Here is a 15,768-nt window from a genome sequence, read left to right on the forward strand (position 1 = left end):
TCTAGTTCACTTCTGGACACAATGGACACAAGATAAACATCAGTGTCCGAATCATCTTCATTGGAAGATGACAAAGATGAAACGCTTCTTTTTCAGGTTGACGGACCAGCTATGCATGTGTTGCCGCCACCAGACGCCACCACATATTCAAAAAAAAAAAAAAAAAAGGGCGCTCCTGTCGAAAGAGAAATAGAAATCGTCAAGTAAGTGCTTCCATCTGGTGGGCGACACGCAATCTAAGCCGCAGACGAGCGTTTCTCGGCCTGAACAGTCAAGAGGAGAGCCTATTCTGGTAGGAGGAGAAAACAGTTTGAGGACGCTTTGGCTAGGACGAGTCGTGCTCGTCCGAAACACCCAAAGAGTTAAAGAGCAAAGGTTCGGGAATTGCAGACAAGTAAGCACTGCGCATAGATCATGCATTGACTATTGTGACTTCAAAACATTACACCTACGTGCACTGTAAAGACAGCTGAAAATCTAAATTAAAGCCTGCACATCCTTTCTCTTAGAGCAGCTAATCTCTTTGCTTACTTGGACAGTGTCGCAGCTCTCACCTACCATACTACAGATCATCAGAGATCTGGGTGCATTCGCTAGGGTTTCTCATGAAATGCAAAGCACACGAAAGAAAAAGAATTCACCGATGATTACAATACTCCCCAACGCGAAATTTGAGTGCCTCTCTATACGTGTTTTCATTTCGCGATATATTGGCTGGCACGGACAATGTCTCGTGCCACACATTACAAACGGAGCCAAGTGTGGCACAACTGACTCGCTAATTGGGAGATTGTGAGAGGCAGCATGTGGGTAACGAGTGGGCGCAATTCACAGCAGCCGCTGGAGATAGACCTCCTCTCATGCAGCGCTTTTGTTTCGTTATATGGTATCGGTGGGCGCGCTTGCCGCATGCAATCTGTGAACAGACGGTGCGCTACTCTGGCACATCTCGTAGCGGTCGTCGCCACAGAGGCTGTCTTGCAAGGAACTAGGCTTTTTTTTTTCTCACGCTTTCGCCATACCCTACTTCTCTAGAGAGCCTCATGCTTCCGCTGCACCCTTCTCCTCGCACTCTCTTTGCTATCGCCGTCTTTTATTACCCCGCTGCAGCCCGCGTACGCTCTTTCATTTATTGCTACGTTCGTTTGCTCGGTTAGGCCGAGGGATGCCACTGACACTCGCAGGAACGGCCACCTAGGAGCTGCACTCTAAAAAAAAGCAGGGCTTGTGACGTAATTGTGAAGCAGGCTCTCTGGTCCGACGTGGAAGAAGATGGGACGAATGATTATTGTGGGTGCTGGTCAAGGCAGAGAGCTTTTGCTACAGAGAGGGTAGCTCGCTTCCTTGAACCATCACCTTGCAACACTTCACTTCTTTCCAACGCTGCTGCTATTAAACGTTTTTGAAAAATTCTTTCAGCAGAATGCAACCAAGATAAAGCAGTCACACAGCTTGGACAAGCGTCTGCAGCGACGGCCATTTAGACAACCACTGGAACAATGCCTAAATTGTACAGCAGCGCTGCTTTACAGCATATTTCTAATGGATGCGGTTGTCACTTGCAGTGATGCACCGAGTGAATGCACCTCTCTATAAGCAAAAACCGAGTCCAAAACTGACTGCAAGAATTGTGTTGTGTGACAGCACTGCAATGCAGTCTGGTTGCTGAAGTAGCTGGTTTTGAAAATTGAACAATGCATTCGTTTTGCAAATCGATACACTTCCTACACCATTCAACTGCTCCACTATAAATTATCAGCTATAGTCGATGACAAGGGTGATGGAAACGTACCTGCTCCTAGCCATAGGCGATGTCTTCAGCAAAGGTCTTCACCATCTCAGGCACAAATTCACAGAAAACATTGACAAGGCTGTCAAAGCAGAAGAGATCCACAGTCAGGAGTGGCTTGCAGAGGTTCAAATAGTCAGCAACTTCGGTGATGTCTCTTAACCACCTCCTGCAAGGTGCAATGTAGACGACTCTCCACTTGCTTTTGTTGCTCTGCTTCACAATGTGCCTGTGACAGAAAAAATTAATATATATTAATAGCCATGCCATCAAGACAGATGATGGCATAAGAGGCCATCTATAGCCCTAGCTTTTCCTAACCCCTTCAGGGATCCGGATGACCTCAGCTGATCACAAGCGACTGCCACTTTTTGGGTTACGACAAGCTCACCTTGTCATGGGTATTTCACTACTTGCTGAACGGCACTTCACGAAAAGAGGCTGTCGAAGGGTATTTTTCCTACTGCTGCTTTATCGAGCACTTTTACTGAAAAGGGTTTTTCACACTCAGTGGCAGCTATACTCCATCTCACAAGTTGTTTGCATAGCTTCTGAAGGTACGAGGCGCACACAGGCAATACCCTTGCACAGCAGAATATAGTTTGGGGCCCAACCGTCCGATTACTGGTGAGATTAGGGAGTTATGATTTAGCTTAGTGATTGATACGTTACAGCGATACGCCACATGTTAGGACCTTTGCACATGCACATCGCATGCCACAAATTCAGCAACCGCTGAGGAGACGGCGTCGCGCGAATGAAGACATCTCAGCTCGATAAGCATTCGGCCTTTTTATTGGCTAAGGAATGCTGCAGCTTCCACAGCGCTGCTAACGACTAATGAGATGGAGTACAGTGACCTAATTATTGTGTCTACTATGTATAAAAGGAAAAGAAATAGGAAGAACATTTGAAAGAAAATCAGAATATGCTGTAGGTGATGTGAGAAAGCCCCATGGAGAGTGGCCTGTTTTGAGAGCTCTAAAACAGCTGGTCATATAGCATCAGTGAACCAAAAACACTTATTCTTCTCCATACAAGGTTTCCAGAGATCTTTGCGCTTAAAAAACATGTTTTTGAAGCGTTTCGTACTATTAAAAATGAAAAAATGGCAATATCATTTTTCAAAAAAAATTATGGGCCCACGATATGTTCATGTCATTATTTGAGGAGCCAGTGCCACATCTGTCATGAGTAAGACGCCGGCGGCGCCATAAAAGAAGACAAGGACGATGTGAGCGGAGCGTTCTGAACGGCGCGAGCGCGCGAGGCGCGTGACCCGAGGCGTGATCGAAGGAGAAACGGCGTTGTCTGAGCATTATCGACGTGGTTCCGGGCCAGGAAGGTCGCATCGCCAGCACCGCACTGGCGACGGGAGACTTGGGGGTCTGGCCGAGTCCGTGACGTTGGCCGTCCATGGTGTGGCCGTCGACCTCGGCAAGTTCGGGCGAGGCTCCTGGACGAGCTGCAGCTTCTCACGGCAGGACCAGGCACCCCAGAGAGGCTCCCCCTTCTACGGCAGACCGGCACGCTCGATGATCCCCGGAACGCCACGTCGGCTCTCGGGAAAGGAGCGAGACGGAAGCAGCGGCCGAGGACGTCGCTAGGCCTTACCCGTCACCTCTCCCGGCCACGTCAGCAACAGCGACCGGGTTACCCAGGCTTCCGAGACGAGCCAGTTGAAGGACAGACTTCTATGCAGCAACGTTGATGCGAAGATCGGCGAAACGGCCACATGGAAAAGGATGCTACGAGATTCCGGCTGGAAAGATACGAGCAACCCCATCGACGAACTTTGTAAGAACGACTTTCTTGTATCGTCACTACAGTAGGCCAGTGATGCCAGACTTTGGTGTAAGAAAGGCCTAGGACTAACGTAGGCAAAGTTAAGGGCATGAACGTGGATAGACTTGGTCGGTTGTATATTTTTGTTAACATTTATTTATGTATTGTGTTCTAGTTCAGGGTGTGTTTGAATTTTTGGTTTGAGGTTTTTGGTTTTGTGTGAGATTAAAATATGCTTGCTGTGTGGCCATGCGTCTTCCCTCTCCATCTCTCATAACACCCGCACGCCCCCGAGATCAGCGACAACAAAAAACATCACAATTGGCGAGCTTGCCAGGATCCGTTCCCGGATTTTATCCAGCCCAGTCACTGATTCTCGGAAGTTGCAAAGATGGATTGGGAGGCGATATCGGCCACTATTCGCAAGCAGAAGCTCAGCAAGGAGCAGGGCCTCAAACTAATTGAGGATGAAAGGAAACGCGTAGAGGCCGCTCGATTATCAGAACTTGCCGCAGTTACTAAAGCTTACGAGGAAAGAAAGCAGCTCCAGGAGAGAGAGATCCAAGTGCTGCGAGACCAGTTACAGGCATTAAAAAGGAAAGAGAGTGACGCCGAGTTAAACATAGAGAGTAGGCCCACTAGCGTAGTTGAACAGCCTAACGTCAGAAAGATGCCAGAGGAAGTTGGCACAATAGAGCAGCCTGAAAGCAGAGGGACGTCAGAAGACGCAGAAAGAGTAGATAGCACCCGTGATGGCGTAGAGGAAAGGCTCTTGACTAGAGAACCCTTGAGTAAGAAGGACTATGACATGAGGATGGGCGACATCCCGACCGAGGTTTGTGTAACCAAGGAGCCGAGGGTTGTAGAGGAAGAAGTAGCTTCAACCCAGAACGACAGGGGGTTGGCAATGAAAAATGATTCCAAGGATAGCCAAGCATCAGAATCGATAAGTCAGCAAACCTCAGAGGGAAATGAGAAGGATGATAGACGCCCTAGCCACCTAAAAAACGCAATGCGTAAGGGTAGAGGGATTCCTAGGAGGTTGAAGACACGGCGGCGTAAGAAACCGCGTGTGCATGAGAAGAGGAGCGGGTCGAGGAGAAAGAAAAAGAGTAAAGCTGGTAGATACCCTAATCGTCCTAGACGTGTAACACGTACGGGTAGGAAGAAGAGTCAAAGGAGATGTAAAGGAAAGCAGCGTAAGAAAACGCGTGCGCTTGAGATATGTGCGTCAATGAGAAAGTTGATGAAGAAGCCACAGTTAAGGCAGAACCACTCCAAGCTGCACGAGAAATGTGCCAGAGCAAGAAAGCGAAGGAGACAGGTGGGACGTAGAGAAGCGTGGGAGTTCCGAAAAAGGCGGAAAAAATAGAGCAGTATAACCGGTAGGATACGAAAGGAATACCGTTTAGGAATGGCATACGGAAGATTTCAGTGTTCAGAAATGCGGATTGAGAGAAAGCATTGAAACAGTACCTATGCATATTGTGTTTGGAGTACTGTAAAATATGTGTAGATAGCAAGTTTATTCATGTAGAGTGTTTTGAAACAATGAACATTGCGAACAATTCAGTGCAATGTAGTGTGGAGTGAAATGTGAATGGTGCGCGTAAATGTGGTGGTGACAAGCGAGCCGCGAGCACACGTGAAGTCCGCAAGTCTCAGAAGAGTCCAGCAGGAAAATTAAGGACAAGAGAAAGCAGTTTTTTGGAAAAAAAACTCTTAAAAAGGGAGCCATGTCATGAGTAAGACGCCGGCGGCGCCATAAAAGAAGACAAGGACGATGTGAGCGGAGCGTTCTGAACGGCGCGAGCGCGCGAGGCGCGTGACCCGAGGCGTGATCGAAGGAGAAACGGCGTTGTCTGAGCATTATCGACGTGGTTCCGGGCCAGGAAGGTCGCATCGCCAGCACCGCACTGGCGACGGGAGACTTGGGGGTCTGGCCGAGTCCGTGACGTTGGCCGTCCATGGTGTGGCCGTCGACCTCGGCAAGTTCGGGCGAGGCTCCTGGACGAGCTGCAGCTTCTCACGGCAGGACCAGGCACCCCAGAGAGGCTCCCCCTTCTACGGCAGACCGGCACGCTCGATGATCCCCGGAACGCCACGTCGGCTCTCGGGAAAGGAGCGAGACGGAAGCAGCGGCCGAGGACGTCGCTAGGCCTTACCCGTCACCTCTCCCGGCCACGTCAGCAACAGCGACCGGGTTACCCAGGCTTCCGAGACGAGCCAGTTGAAGGACAGACTTCTATGCAGCAACGTTGATGCGAAGATCGGCGAAACGGCCACATGGAAAAGGATGCTACGAGATTCCGGCTGGAAAGATACGAGCAACCCCATCGACGAACTTTGTAAGAACGACTTTCTTGTATCGTCACTACAGTAGGCCAGTGATGCCAGACTTTGGTGTAAGAAAGGCCTAGGACTAACGTAGGCAAAGTTAAGGGCATGAACGTGGATAGACTTGGTCGGTTGTATATTTTTGTTAACATTTATTTATGTATTGTGTTCTAGTTCAGGGTGTGTTTGAATTTTTGGTTTGAGGTTTTTGGTTTTGTGTGAGATTAAAATATGCTTGCTGTGTGGCCATGCGTCTTCCCTCTCCATCTCTCATAACACCCGCACGCCCCCGAGATCAGCGACAACAAAAAACATCACATTTGAAATATCATTTTTCAAAAAAAATTATGGGCCCACGATATGTTCATGTCATTATTTGAGGAGCCAGTGCCACATCTCTCTAATGTAATCAGCCTAGGCTAAGTATAGTGGACAGGTTTTAATCATTTAGACACTTATTCGCTAGAACTGCCTCGGGCAAGTCCGGCTATATTCTGTTTCACACAAGGTAGGCATCGCTACGACCGCTAGAGAGGCTTTTTTCGCTGCTAGATTTGAGGCCAGAAAATATTGCAGCAGATACGAAAGATATGGGTATGCATCACATGATTCCGTGCAACATTAAGCCTCATACCTTTACGTCACAAAATATTAACTAATTACTACATGGAAGGTGCTGGAGATCTGAACGTGTCTACAACCAATTGAGCAGAGTGGCATGTTTCGGCCACTAGTAGCCACAGCATGCCACTTGCTCTCATGACAAAGACATAGTATACACGGTGTCCCAGCTAAAAATAGCCAACGTTTTAAAAACGACAGAGTGTGCTAGAAGGCTCAAACCAACTCAGTGGTGTTGAGGATCACGTGTCCTAGTCTGTAGTATTTTTTCCGTTTTGCAAGGTCAATTAATTAGCATAAACTAATTGCATCACTTTTTAAATATTGGCTTCACCGAGAAAGTGCCAATACGAAAGTTGTAGAACACATTTAAAAATGGCTGACTGAAGTGTTTGCAATTAAGTACCATTGATGGAACATCTTGTAATTGCCTTTAAAAAAATACCGCGATATGCAAAAACAAGGGGTTGATAGCACCACTATTTCAGCGCTCCCAGGCGACCAATCAAGAAACGAAATCCGCATATCTGTACAGCGGTTCCGGGACAGGCTTGGCGTATTCGGTGACCACAAGGTATGCACCAGCAACTGTCGCTAGTAAGATATGATAGCGAATGAATAGAAGAACATAACAGCATTTTTATTCTCGTTTAAACAGTTCCGCGGTCTACATTTACTCAAGCCCGAGCTTTTTTTTTTTTTCTTGCCTTTTGTGTTCGGGCTTCATTCCACAAGTGGAGCGAATGATATGTTTATGCCACGTCACGTCGAAGCGCAACAGACCGTCATCACTGCCGCTCGCTCGGTGCGCATAATCGCGATAGGGCACGCAAGCGAGTCTCAAAAAAAGGCTTACAAACAATGCCCTTTTCTGATCAGTCGTTTTCTGGTGCTGAAATAGTGGCGCTATCACACGGTTTTTGTATTTTACAGGCTTTCTTTAGAGGCAATTACAAGACACTCCATCAATGGTATTTAATTGCAAACACTTCAGTCAACCATTCTTAAATGTGATCGACAACTTTCGTATTGGCACTTTCTTGGTGAAGCCAATATTTATAAAGTTAGGCATTTAGTTTATGCTAATTAATTGACCTTGCAAAATGAAAAAAATACCGCAGACTACGACACGCGATCCTCTACCCCACTGAGTTGGTTTGAGCCTCCTAGCACACTCAGTCGTTTTAAAAACATTGGCTACTTTTAGCTGGGACACCCTGTATATGTCATATAATGGAAGCAGCAAGGTGAACAAATATGTCATTTGTTGCAACCTTACGTCCATACATTGTAGTTGTAATATATAAAGCAGTTATTCCACAAAAAGGATGACAGATCCAAAACAAGTGCAGTGTGAAACGCACGGAGCGAGATTTCTATGACTGCATTGCATCAGCATAACTTGTGCAGCAGTACCAGCTAAGTATGAGACAGAGTACAGTCTGCACACTCCGCTATTCAGTCAGCAATGAGGCAAACAGTTGTCCATTGTATTTGGCAAGATTACCACAACACTGAGCTCTGTGAAAGTTCTGTGCTAGATAGACCTATGGCTTTTGGCACGTAGTACCCAGATATCAATGGTGCGAGGTGCAAGGTTCTTGTTCGTTACTCTCACAATATTTGTGAACTTAGTAGCTGTACACCATGCATATTTGTATCTGCAATAAATTTCCTTTTGAGCGTGCAATAAAGGAGAATGGCATTTTCTGTTGTTTCCATGACAATACTTTCAACACTGTCACTGGCGTGTCTCCGCAGGCAAGGGCACTTTTGAAAAACGCTTCAAAGCACCCGTTCCGTTCTCTCGGTAACCTCCACTGGCGATGTCTATCAAAATGCCCGACATGGCGAGAAAGTCTCGCCCTAAAATAACAGGCACTGACAGACCGGGAAGATGTACGAGGCGTTGTCGCCTGACGCGTCTCTCCCAACGAATAACTAGCCTAGCTGCACCGCTTGATTGTGCTGTGCCGGAAGCAAGGCGGAAAGTGGTGTCACTATCTCTTAAGCGGATATTGTTCTCGCGGAGATGATGTAACACTTCGTCATCAAATAAAGAAGCACTTGCCCCAGTATCCAATAATGCGGCAAACTTCTTTCGGGCTATCGTTAGCTCGATAAACGGCGCCTGCGAGTCCGCGACATCTCCTACGCGACAAGCCAAAGGCGCAAGTAAATCGAAATCACCGGTTGTGTTTGAGATCGCCGCCCGGGAGCCAAGGTGGATCACCGGCAGCCTCGCCCGTTTCCCAAACCACGTGTTCGACCTTGGCCCGGCGTGCTTGCGCAGTCACTGGCAATATGCCCCATTCCGCCGCACTGGTAGCAACGGCCACCGAAGCCTCGGTGGCGTGGGCGCCGGTCGCTCCAGTCCGGCGGGCCGTAGCTTCCACGCTCGGCGGTCGGCATGTGGCGCTCCTTCGTTCTCGCGAGTTCCTGCCGCAGCGCACTGCGTGCCGCGTTATGCTGTGCTGTTTCCAGTGCGTAGGCGTATGGGTCCAAGGTGCGGTCTGATAATTCCCAACCACGCTGGACCTGCTCGTCGGCGAACGATGCCGACGCGTCGACCCTAGGGGAATGTGAAGCGATCCCGTCGACGTTCCACGCGCAGCGAGGCTCGAGTGACCGCGTGGCATGTGGAGGTGAACGGTATGCTCGTGCCGCGAGGATGTCCCCTTGGATGCGCTTTGCTTCGGCGGCGAGCTCGTCTAGGTCTTTGAACCTACATTACCTGAAGTAGGCCGCGAAAGTCGGGTGCGCTTGCCGTGTGACGCGCTCGACCTTCTCAGCGTCGGTGGCGAGAGGGCTCGCTCGCGAGACGATAAAGTTCGTCCATCGCTCGAACATACTCCAGCAGGGACTCGTCCGGATGCTGGGTACGCAACTCCAACTCTCTCCTCAAACGCCACTCGTAGTTGGCCGGAAGAAATTCCTCACGGAAGTTCACGCGGAACTCTTCTACCGTGCGGGCTCTGTGTCCAGCCAGTCGGAACCAACGAGCCGCCTGTTCAGTCAGTGAAGCAGGGACCACGCACGCGAGAAGTTCGGCGTCTGAAAGCCCTGTTGCTTGCTGATAATACTGCAGACGCTCGAGGTACTCGTTTGCACTAGTGCGATCGTGGTACCCACTATAGGTAGGCATGTCAACCTTAATTAGTGGTCGCTCGCTCTGAGGCGGGGCCTGCATTGTGTTCTGCAGGGCGCCGGCTAAGCTCTGCATGACTTGCAGCGCATTCTGCAGCATTATTTCGCTTGACGGAATACTACCACCCGAAGGTTCGGACGCATCCGCAGCTTGCGTCGAACTATTTAGAGGCATATGTGCCCCTGAGTCCGCGGTACAAAGCGGCGAGCTGTTCGGTGTGTTAGGCCCACTTTCAGGCCTAAACCCTGCCAACGTGGCATTTCCGCAATCCCAACTCTTCCGCGTGAAACACTCAAAATCAAAGCTACCGGTTTGTTCGGAAGCTGCCGCCGCATTAGCACTAGGCCTCTGATTATCTGCCGCGACATCCGACAACATGAACAAATCTGGAAAGTCAGACAAGCCCGTCGCCATTGTTTGCTGTAACTTCAGTAGTCCCAGCTCCAAAAACAGAAAAAGACTCGCCGTGTTGCCGAATTCGAACCACGTTGGTAGCGCCAAATGTGGGGGTCTTCCCCAACCCGTAGCGCGTATAATCGCAGCTACGTAGGGTTCGGGCGAATAAGGCAACAAGCGAGTCAATTCAACGTTAATTGGTGTGGGCAATAAAACACACTTGCAGAGGGAAATCCGCTCTGCTTAATAAGTAATAAATAGGCTTGCCTCGTCGCGTGTGGTAGTCACGCAAACGAGGTCACTCACGGGTTTCAGCGGGTAAATCCGTATGGGCAGGTAGGTCAAGCGAGGCCAGAGAGGCCCGGGGGTCTCTCGGTCGCGCTTTTTTATACCTTTTTACCTTTCCACGAGGGGAGTGTCCTCCTCACCCGCCGGATACTTTCCCTCTTCCCGCACGGGCACGCGCGTTGCGAGAGGCGAGCGAGAACCGGGAGAGGGCAAAGTGCATTTCTCCCATGTCCGCTCGGCTCCCGCTGCGCGCATTGTGCGCGCACTAGATTCCGCCCGGCTACCGCCACGTGCGCTCCGTGCGCAAGCGACGGGTGAGCGCCCGCGGGAGAAGGTGGCAGCGTGTGCTCCCCACAAGTTAGAAAGCGAATGTGTCCAAGTTTATGCAGCCGATAAAACTACTATCCCTACTCCGAATAGCTCTCTACCAATTTGCTATCGCAAGTGATGCTTCGCCTTTCGGGCGAAACTGCGACATTTTTTCTAATCATAGTAATTTATAAAAGCACATAAGAAATCTTCACGCGGTAGCAGCTTTGCAGAATTTGGTACAGGTGGAGGCAAATATACCCAGTAAGAAACGAACCCTCGCATGCGATTTGTGTCCCAACATTTTTGCAACGCTTCGTGACTTGCGGCAGGACCAAGAGAGTGAGCATAACTTCGAAGCGGAAGTGGAGACATTGACGTTTGACACGTAGGAAGGTAAGAAGCCTCGCTCAATTATAGTTGCCATAAGGCATAATGTTTGGCATGTGGTCCTTGCGCCTCTGCACTAACCTGTTTGACACAATGTGCTATTTCTGGAATGACTCGAGCAGGCGCGATTATTGGTTGTGCATGTAGTTCTGTGTAACTTGTCATAAATAAAAAAAGTGCGTACAGAATTTTACGTAGACGTAGCCAGACTGAAACAGTTAACCATCCTTAAAATGTGCGTGACTGAAATAAATTGGCATGTCCACGATGTGCACACAGCTTTTAGGAAAGCTCACACGTGTGGCAGCAATGCTTATTACAGTGTATTTTACGGCCTCGTGTTTTAAAGTCTGGTACCAGCGTACGTAATATGTCAACGTGCTATAAACATTCGATATGTATTCATTTATGCAAGTACCGTGTGAATGAATATGCGGTACTTGCGTATTAATTTCGATGGAGGCGAAATGCGCAAACACCCGTGTACTCATAATAGTTCAGCGGAAATCCGCTAGGTGGAGATAAGTAATTAAAGGGAAACTGAGACATCCACCCAAATGTAGCAATTGCTACAATGGAAACCCAACCGGGTTCCTCGAAAGAAAGCCTCGCAGTTGAAGAAAAATTCGTCCTGGTCTGGGACTCGAACCCAGACCAGGTCGACAAATTCAACTTCGCCCTGCCATCTGCTAGCCGCCTGGTTAGCTCAGATGGTAGAGCGGCTGCCCCGGAAAGGCGGTGGTCCCGGGTTCGAGTCCCGGACCAGGACAAATTTTTCTTCAACTGCGAGGCTTTCTTTCGAGGAACCCGGTTGGGTTTCCATTGTAGCAATTGCTACATTTGGGTGGATGTCTCAGTTTCCATTTAATTACCCGTGTACTCAGATTTAGATGCACGTTAAAGAACCCCACGTGGTCCAAATTATTCCGGAGTCTCCCTCTATGGTGCGCCTCATAATCGATGGTGGTTTTGGCACAAAAAAAAAACATAATTTATTTTTTTGAATCAGTAATGTGTCAGAGAAAAAAAAGTTTGCGGCAACAAATGTCACAACATTTATTTGTCTGCATTTGCTGCCACACACTGTAAGTGTACTAGAAAGGTACTAGCAAGAGTATTGTAACCACATGCTACTCTATATTTTACAAAGAAGTTTTTCATAGGAAAAAAAAAACGAGCTGTTGTGCGTACAACTTTAAGCAATGCAATCGACGCATACATGTTATACCATCAAAGTTTCTGCAATCACTGCAAGCTGCTTGTTTGATGCTTGGATCAGAGTCCTTGGAACGTAGGTTTAAATTTGTACCCTCTGTAACGAATCAGTGGAATGCAATTACAAGATACATGTGTTGATGTTTCTACTGCCTTTATTTCAAATTTCGTGTCCTGGAAAGATAGACAATGCAATGTAACTCTTGAAGTGGGCAGAAAGGCGCGCTCGTAAAGTTCACTGTTACAATACGGCCCCCACTCTCGTGTTGCTTTGATTGTCGACATTTTTCTGAATTTGGTGACGAGAACAGTTTCATTGTTTCTTAACCTGTTCAGTCAAAAATAGTGAGTTGCGACGGCCAGATAATTGCTTGTTTTCGTGGGACAGCGCTGGCCGACAGGCTTGGCGCCCGACGAAAGGACGAGCACTCTACGCTTAAAGCGTCCATCAACCTCCAAGGAAAGTATCTTCTGTGCAGCAATGCGATTTCGACACCCGTACAGCTGATCTTTTCCTGAATCGCTTTCTGCGCTGAAATCTCGAAACGCCTATCAAGTCGAATGGCGGGGCATTTGAATATACAGCTACAATGGCAGACCTATGAAAGCAAGTTTCGCGCCTTTGAGAACAAAATGACGTCACTTCTGTTTTTAAAGGATATGACGTCAAATTATTTTTTCTTCCGCCCGAAGTGTTGCCTCCTCACACAGATGGCGCTAAGCCCCATGAACCGCCGATGAACCGCCATGTTTTGAATGTATGGGCTTCTATGGAAGCTTCACTCCAGGTATATTTACCTTGGACCATATGCGATGCCATTTAGGCAACTAGCCAACACCTTCAACATGCTAGTGGACATAGTTTCTTTTTATTACTGTTATAAAATAAACACTTATTTGTTAGTCTGTCAGATATAAAAAAACTAATATACAAGCACTTCAGGTTGAAAACAGGGATCATTTTAATGTTAGCGAGATTGTTCAACGGACAAAAAATATTTCACAACATTGTGAAAGATACAATTATAATACAGTAGAACCCCGCTGTTACGTTCCCGGGTGCTGCGTTTTCCCGACTGTTACGTCGTTTTCGGCCGGTCCCGGCACAGCTCCCATAGAACCCAATGCATTGTTAACCCCGCTGTTGCGTCAAAACTGTGGGACCGTTCCCGCATCATACATTGCAAACTGCCACCCCGCGCGAGCCTGAGTGGCCATTTTGACTTTTCATGTCGCTTGACTTGGTGGCTTGACGATGGCATTGGCCACCCAAAGTGCCGGGGCGTGTCAACACCTATGCTGTATTTCCGGTTTCCGCCAGCAAATGTATGGCTTTTGAGATCCGTACTTGCTATCTAAAGATGGTGTCCATAACGTGTGGCGGCCCTAAAATTAGTTTTGGCACATAGATGTATAAAGTCCAAGGTTGATAACGCCGTTGCCGCGCGCCGTATGTGTGAGTGAAAGCGTGCGAGGGAAGCCGATGTCACCTTTACTTGGGAGTGCGGAGAGTTGCGAGCATGTGCTACTCTCGATGGAGGAGAGAGACGACTGGCGGCACGGCAAACGAAGATTTAACATATACAGGAGGTAGAAGCACGCAACACACAACACTGAAACTGAAACTCAAAACTAAGGGCACGCCAAACTAAGCACATAACTTCACAAAAATGCTTACTTAATAGAAAATATCAAGCTCTGACTACATGCAAAACTACCAGAAAATATTCGATTTCAGTTTCGGAGACTAGCTCAGCCTTAAAGTCTCTAGGTCAGTCCTAGCCTTTGTTCTTAAAAGTCTGACCACCCTGGCTCCGGCCTAGCTGCGTCGATATCAAAAACGTCTACTCTTACGGGCCGCCGACTTGACGTTCCTCACGTCGGGTCCAAGTGGTGTTCATTCGGGTGTTGTTGCTGCCGTAGATGCTGACGACTCGCATTGTCTCTTTTTCGGCGGTGAGCTCGTCGGTTCGTCGGTGATGAGCTCGTCAGCTCGTCAGCGATGACGCTCGGCGTTGCTTAGGCCCACCTGCCTAGGCCTAGCATCGGGATGCGTCGCAACTTCTTCAGGAGTGCCGACGTGTCATCCCGAGGAGATTAGAACGTGCCGGTCTGCCACAGAAGGGGGATCCTCTCTGGGGTGCCTGGTCCTGCCGTGAGAAGCTGCAGCCCGTCCAGGAGCCTCGCCTGAACTTGCCGAGGTCGACGGCCACACCTTGGACGGCCAGCGTCGCGGACTCAACCAGACCCCCAAGTCTCCCGTCGCGAGAACATAGCTGGAGATGCGACCTTCCTGACCCGGTGCCACGTCGAAACTCAACGGACAGCGCCGTTCATCCCTCGACTATGCCTCGGTTCGTGCGCCTCGCGCGCCGTTCCGAACACCGGGCATCGCGTGCTCCTCTTCTTTTTCGCGCCACAGGCGGCCTTACATGTGACAGCAGACGACCGGGTCTAAATCTCAAGCGCACATGAAAAACAGGGAGGGAGCGAGGGGGGCGGGAGGGATAGAAGGCGGCGTTGTACTCTGGCTAGCCACCCTACTCTGGCATCAACTGTGCACTGCGCGGCGGCGCGCGGGCCATATCTTGAAAGCGATCTGTGTTGGGGGCCGAGTCTAGGCGGTGTAGGTGCGTCGGCGGCTCGTAGCTTTGTGCTTGCTGCATGTTCTCGGCGCTCAGTTTGCGTTGAAGTGATAGACAACAGCACGAAGGTCACTTCGCTAGCTGCTGCAGCGGCACTTCATCACGCCAGCGTTGCACAGTGCGCATCCGCGCTTTTCGAGTGTGATGTGTTCACGTTTGCCTGTGGGCACTGACACCATGCTTGTTAATATAGTTAATAAGCGAATGTTTACAAGTTTATACGGACGATAAAACTACTATCCTTACATTGAAAAGCTGTCTGATGCTTCGACTTTCGGGCGAAACAAGAACTTTTTTTTCACATGTAAGACTTAAAATATTGTGTGCGGTTAAACACTACTCTCATTTCTCAATTTTTCCTATTTCTCGGCACTTGCCTTTAACGGCTCTTACGTTTTTTAAATTTTTTTTTACGGTCCCGTGAAAAACGTATCAGCAGGGTTCTACTGTATTTACAATGATCAGTCGTCAGAGGTCTGATGACCGAACATCATAGGTCTTAAAATCGTGTTTCATTCTTGAAATTTTTCATTGAACGGCTTGATTATTACTTGTCCTTCGCGTAACATTGTGGTGGAGGTGGAATGTTCCCTGTCCTCGCCACGGAGCTCCGAAGCAGCCGCATTGTCTTCTCAGCTATGGCTTTCGATGGAACCACCCATTCGACACTTACACCTACGGCCCTAACCACAACGTAGATTACAGTTCCCAGTCTCCGTGACTCTGGGACATTCTCCCCGCAAAATGGCACTGACGTCGACGACTGGTTCAGCATGTAGGAGCGTGTTAGCCAAAGCCACCACTGGGACCCTACTATTATGCTTGCCAATGTGATCTTTTATCTG

At 48.8% G+C, this 15,768-nt stretch overlaps 1 non-coding gene across 1 annotated transcript; it reads left to right on the forward strand.

Annotated features, from left to right (window-relative positions):
• Positions 1-11,758: 11,758 nt before the first annotated feature.
• Positions 11,759-11,833, forward strand: Trnas-gga (transfer RNA serine (anticodon GGA)). The gene has a single exon. It is a non-coding gene; the product is annotated as a tRNA-Ser (tRNA).
• The last annotated feature ends 3,935 nt before the right edge of the window (positions 11,834-15,768 follow it).

Source organism: Dermacentor silvarum, chromosome 10, assembly GCF_013339745.2.
Source record: "Dermacentor silvarum isolate Dsil-2018 chromosome 10, BIME_Dsil_1.4, whole genome shotgun sequence".
Lineage (NCBI taxonomy): Eukaryota > Metazoa > Arthropoda > Arachnida > Ixodida > Ixodidae > Dermacentor > Dermacentor silvarum.